General features: G+C 37.9%; 1 non-coding gene across 1 annotated transcript; it reads right to left on the reverse strand.

Moving 5' to 3' along the window:
* Positions 1 to 4,780: 4,780 nt before the first annotated feature.
* On the reverse strand, positions 4,781 to 4,851 carry TRNAG-CCC. The gene has a single exon. It is a non-coding gene; the product is annotated as a tRNA-Gly (tRNA).
* Positions 4,852 to 6,644: the final 1,793 nt, after the last annotated feature.

The following is a 6,644-nucleotide window of genomic DNA, read 5'->3' on the forward strand; positions in this document are numbered from 1 at the left end:
AGCCCTGGGAAGGACCCACGTTGGAGCAGGCAATTGAAAAAGGGACATCAAAGTGCGCTATGCGAATTTAGCAGTTCACATCTGGAGAAAATAAATGGTGTTATGGCCACTCTATTTTACATATGCATGCATCAATATAAGGTGTGGTAAGGGTCTGACTGCAGTTTCTACAGAAACTGAAGAAAAATATACAAATTAAAATGATAATGTCACTGCATATAGGGATTATTACTAAAGGGTTTTCATCTTTTAAAGCAAACTGGAAATTATTGTGAATAACTGGGATACAAATAGCATTTCATGTTTTCATGAGTATTTAAATTTTCCTAGTTGTTAAACAGCAGGCATCGTTACTTAGCAAAACCCATTAGGTTTCTATGTGAGTTGGTCAAAAGGTACTCAAAGTTAATTCATGGTAGGAAGTAAAAAGAAGGTAGAAGAAGAATTTAGATTTGAAGTAAAATGGTTACTGTCATGTTTACCTGAGTCACTTTCCAAACTCCTTTTTGATCTTGAACTTCTTTTTTAAGATTCCACTCTGAATTTTTAAGAAAAAAAAAAGTCATATACAACACATAAGAAAACAAGTTAATGGACAACAGCAATGAAAATTTAACATCAACATCACTGTAAAGATGAACATAGCTTTTAAATTTTTTCTCAAGTATCATAAAACTATATTAAAAAAGGAAATCCCAACAGAGTCTCAGGCACAAGAGGTAAATAAATATAGACCGTATTATAAGAAAAGTAACAATATTTTCTAGATTTAATGTAATTACTTTTTGGTAGCTTAAAATAGTTAAATACATGAAGAAGCTGAGCTAGCTTATCTAAATGGATATTGAACATCAGATGTTCAAAATTTTAAAATCTCAGTGCCTTCTATATTTTATATGATGAGACTTTTTTTTGTAATTTCTAGTAAAAAATTGAACATGCTTTAGCCCTTGTTTATATGACTATCCTACTCATACCACTTCTAGGATAACAGTTATATAGCACATTATTATAGTTTTTGTGCTTTGAGAATTTAACATATGTCATATTAGCAGACCATCATAACTACACCTGATTAGAATCTAAGTCAAACCCTAATTAGGGCTTTCTGTTTCCTTTTTAAGTGAATTTAGGGATTGGAAAACTGATTATTTAAGCAAAACTAGGCACAACATGGCCAATAGCAAAGTAAGAAATGGACTCAATCAATTCTATTATTGAAATGTATTTATTCAAGATGTTTTATTCATATCCATATCTGCACTTTGGAAGCGCATATGCCATCAGCACTTGGAGAGGGAGGTTCCTGCATACGGGGGTCATAAACATCTCCCAGATGCCACACACAAAAGAAAATACAAAAACAGGTGCCAAACATCCCCATATATTCTCAAACCCCAAATCCCAAAGATTATTAGGAACTTCAAGGAATCGGAAGTGACAGACATCAGTGTTCATACGGAAAACACATCCTGTAATCAACGAGTAAAAGTGGTTTTTTTCCAGATGAAAGTTTATACATATGCTCCAAGGATAACTCCAAGTGACAACTCATGCCCATGGCCCTGCCCTGCTCTCAGTCTCACACCACCTTGCCCGCAGATGCATACAGTGTATCTGCATCCAAATCCTGAGTCTGTTAGAAGAACTATGGCATCTGGATTACTCTCCAAAATGCAGCAACATTTTGAATGACTAATGATAACACTTGGTAATCGCATGAATATATTTTTCGCTCTATTCAGTAGCCCAAGGATACAGTTTAACTGGTGGTTACAGACAGACGGTTTTTCAGACACGTCAGGGGGTAATTGCTCTCACAGAATATCAGCAGAGACCAGGCAGCCAACTATAAATTGCACCTTCATTTGTATGATCATATTCAAAATTCACCACTGTTCAACTATTGCTTAGGTAGAGAGGTATCTTAGCTTCTGTGCACTGCATTCACACTAACTTTTACCTTGCAAATAGCTCTTGCAACTGGTCACCTTCCCTGTGTATGTCTTCACGCGCATACGTATGCTTTGAATTATTATAAACACAATGCTTTTCCTAATTCGTGGTAACTAAGACTAAATATAGCAATGTTAACTTCAAGCTGTTGGCCAAATGGTCATTCTGTAAGTGGCAGGAATAGAGGTATTAATTAACAAGGGCACTGAAGCAACTTGAGTGGTGCTGGAAAGCAATCTTATCACTGAAGGCAGGACCGCTAGTAATGGTTTCATGTAGAAGTCAAGTTGTGCCAACAAGTAAACCAGAATACCTACAGAATGAAATTCCATCTCTAACCATAAATGTCTAGCTTTGAGATACATTTCTGACTGCCTGCCTGCCTGGGATGTTAACACTAACTATGATTGAGAAGAGAGCTTAAGGAATAACAAAATCTGAAAAGCAATACTGTAGTCAAATTAAAAAATTAATTTTTATAAAAATTTAAGTTTATTAAAAACTTTACAAGGAACAGCTAAGAGTAAAATAGTTGCAAGCCAGAGAGAGATTACTTACAGATATCATATTGGAGGCTCAAAGCACATGCAAGCCAAGTTTTGACAGACGCTTTGGAGATATCAAAAAGAAATTCAGCACCACTAAACAGAAGGGAAGCTATTAGCAGCAGCAGGACAAAAAGTTGAAATTATGTCTAAAAAAGGAGAACATAAAAGAACCTGAACTTTGCCTATTTAAATCTAAAAATACCATCAGGCAAGGTAAATAAGAGTTTTTAGAAAAACCTGCAAGGGACATAAAATAAGTCCTTTTCCAAACACATCTGATAGGAAGCCTGCTAGAGACAATGTAAGGCCAACAGATGATCAGAAGCACTTAAAGACAGACTTACCACGAAGCACTCAGAAAACAGACTATGATAGGGAAAAAAAGCCCAAATTCCAAAACAAATAAAACCTGCAAAGTCCTAAGAAGCAAACTCTTAATATGAATTACTATGAAAAAATGAATTAGCTGACACATGGAAAATTTGATACTTAGGAGAGGAATCAGCATGACTTAGGAAGCAGTGCCTCAAAATTCATCATTTTTCTGAAGGATTTAAGAAGTATGTGGAGAAGAGACATCCGGGTGATAGTCTACTTGGACCCCTAAATGGTAAAGTATTGATAAATTGATAAAGTATTATATTAATAACTCCTTAATTAATAAGGATAAAAGTTTCCACATGAATATATGATGCAGATAAACAGGACTGGACCTAGTATTGACCCCTGGGGTACATTGCTAGTTACTGGCCTCCAACTTGACTTTGTGCCACTGAGCACCACTCTCTGGGCTTGGCCATTCAGGCAGTTTTCAATCCACCTCACTGTCTGCTCATCCAGACTGTACATCAAGAGCTTGTCTATGAGGATGTTAATGGGAGACAGTGTCGGAAGCCTTACTGAAGTCCAGGTAGACAATATCCACTTCTCTCCCTTTGTCTACCAGGCCAGTCATTTCACTATAGAAGGTTATCAACCTGGTCAAGCATGGCATCCCTTTGGTGAATCCATGCTGGCTACTCCTGATGATGTTCTTGTCCTTGTGAAATGTACCTGAAGGATGGTTTCCAGAATTAGCTCCTCCATCGCTTTCCCAGGGACTGAGGTGAGGCTGACTAGCCTGTAGTTCCCCTGGTCCTCCTTCTTGTCTTTTGTGAAGATAGGAGTGACATTTGCTTTCCTCCAGTCCTCAGGCATTTCTCCCAGTCGCTCAAAGATTATTGACAGTGGCCTCACAATGACATCGGCAAGCTCCCTTAGCACTCATGGGTGCTTTCCATCAGGGCCCATAGATTATGTATGTCCAGTTTGCTTAAATATTCCATGACCTGATCCTCTTCCACAAACGGTATGTCTTCCTTGCTCCAGACTTTCCCCCTGGTCTCTGAGACCTGGGATTCTTGAAGGCTGGTTGTGCTAGTAAAGACTGAAGCAAAGAAGGCATTCAGTATGTCAGTCTTTCCCATGTCCTGTGTCATCAGGTTCCTTGCCTCATTCAGCAATGGGCCCACATTTTCCATAGTCTTCCTTTTGTGATCTATGCACTTATAGAAGTCCTTCTTGTTGACTTTGAGATCTCTTGCCAGATTCAATTCCATTTGGGTTTTAGCTTTCCTATCTGCATCTCTGCAAGCTCAGACAATGTCTCTGTATTCCTCCCCAGGTTACCTGTCCCTGCTTCTACCTTCCGTATGCTTCCTTTTTGTGTCTGAGTTTTGCCAGGAGCTCCTTGTTCATCCATGCAAGCCTCCTGGCATTTTTGCCTGACTTCCTACTCATTGGAATGGACTGCCCTTGACTTGACAGAGGTGATCCTTGAATATTAAAGAGCTTTCCTGGGCTCCTCTTCCCAAATATAATATAAAACTATCAATTTTGGATGAGAAGAAAGTGGCGAGAACAGCCCTTTTATCTGAAAGTGTTAAAATTGGTCACAGAGTCTCAGTTCATCTATCTTATAATAAATGGCCATGTCTAGGGTACTTCATACCAGTGCAGTGGTATAGGTTGGCCATATAGCTGATGAATTCAAATTCCTGTGTTGCTATTTGCAGAATTCTTAGATCACATAAAACAATTTTAGTTTATTTGCATACAAACAATCTTTCAGTAGAAGTGAACTGTTTAACAGAAGCGATCCGATTAGACTGTCATATTATGCAGCAAAACTAAACTGAATCAAATACAAAAAAAAAACCTACTGATATTGCTCTGACTGATAGAATATAACCTTATAGGTTGTAGGGCTGCACAAAACAGGACACGAGAGTGTCCGCTGCACCAGCCGGGAATCGAACCCGGGTCGCAAGAATGGGAATCTTGCATGATACCACTACACCACTGGTGCTTCCCTACGACTGCTGGGCAATCAAGTCACTCTGGGCTGTGCCGGGGTGCAAAGTCAGTTACTGATCTACAACCTTTAAATATAAAGGATTCCTAGTCCTTTTTTCAGCTGTTGAGACAAAAGAATCTTGTATAGACCTAAAAGATCTTGTTCCTTGTGAATTAAAACACTAGAGATTATCAGGATCTACTACAAGCATGTTAGGAAAAATACAGCCAAGAGTACACAAGTGAATGGCCTAAATCTGCCCTAGATGATAATATTCAAAGATTATAATAAGAAAGAGCAACAGAGATTTTTTGGCTAAAGGGAGGCAATATGAAAGCAGGTGTACTCTGGTACTTCCAAGTCTAAGACAATTTAGTGAGGAGCCATCTCATTAGGCAGTGATAATAATTCTGTTCTTCAGTTTTTCACAGGTCTGCCTCTATCACATACACTGATTACATTTTTCTGTGCACCAGTGAGGTTAGCAATGAGGTAGATATACACACCAACAATACCAGTTTGAGTAGTAACCAGGGCTTATGCGAGGACATATCCATGACTTACAAGAGTTATAACTGTAAGTGGATTACCAGTTACAGACAGATTGATAAAGGAGGTCAAGAAACTAATGCTATGGAGAATCAGTGAAAAATAAGGAAATTGTGAAGGTACAGGAGGTGATGCCTTGAGACCAAAGACCAAATAATTAGATGGGATCAGAAGTAATTACAATACTCCACTCAATAAAGAGATTTTCAAAGATATTCTGATTAGCAGATGAAACTTCAGTTGCAAATTTGTCCTTGAACAAATAATTTCCATACACTTGTGGTAAAGGTTTCTGGTTAGTTCTTACAGAGTTTCTGAATCCTACAGTCTCTGATAATACTGGTTTGAACTATTCAGACCACAACTACATCACTTTCAAAACAGAAGGTTTTCTACAGATGGTCTTGTGACCTGATTCTGAAACAGGTCTCATTAACTATTCCATCAGAGATAGATGAATTAATTTTGCAAATGCCACATGTAGAAGACTTACAAATCACATACCTCATGACACATGCAGTTCTCCTTAATTAAGCACTTTTAATATGTCCATATGATCCATAACATCCTCATATGAACAATACTTACAGGACTATGTAGGAAAAATAATTCCCTACCAGAAACAAATTGCCTGAAGAAAGTAACACATATTCTAAAATACTGACAAAAGGTTACTGGGCAACTAACTACTCACCTTGCCTAGGGAAGTTTTGAAACAGCCAACACTGGAAACCCTAAAAAATTCATCTGATTGTTTCTTAACATGGGTATAAGTATAGCTAATCTTCTTTTGGGGAACATAATGACTAAATGGTTTCTCAAATTCCTTCCAAAATGTCTATGATTATAAAAAGACTTAAATTTCAAAATACTAAAGCCAAGAGAGCAATTCGTCTGAACAGTGCAGAGTCAGCAGATCTGTGCTGAAGCTGGAAAGAATTGAAAGGAACCAAACAATGACTGGTCCACTCTGATTTCCTGTACCTTTCATGTGGAGCAAAATGGCTTTGATGCATACAAGGCTATTCATGACTCTGGAAGTCAAAACACTTTAAGCATGGATGCAAGAGGAACATAAATATTCCAAGCAGAAAAGCAAGCGAACCACAGCTGAAAGAAATACGGTTCTTTGGTGCATGTGTTCCATACTATACACTATGTACAGGTGTTGAAAATTTTATCACAGCTTCTGCAGCTTACTCAGGAACTCTGTCCCCATTTGAGAAGCATATTAAGTTTTTGATTTTTCTTTCCCT

The sequence above is a fragment of the Cariama cristata genome, unplaced genomic scaffold, assembly GCF_000690535.1.
Source record: "Cariama cristata isolate BGI_N322 unplaced genomic scaffold, ASM69053v1 scaffold10326, whole genome shotgun sequence".
Classification (NCBI taxonomy): domain Eukaryota; kingdom Metazoa; phylum Chordata; class Aves; order Cariamiformes; family Cariamidae; genus Cariama; species Cariama cristata.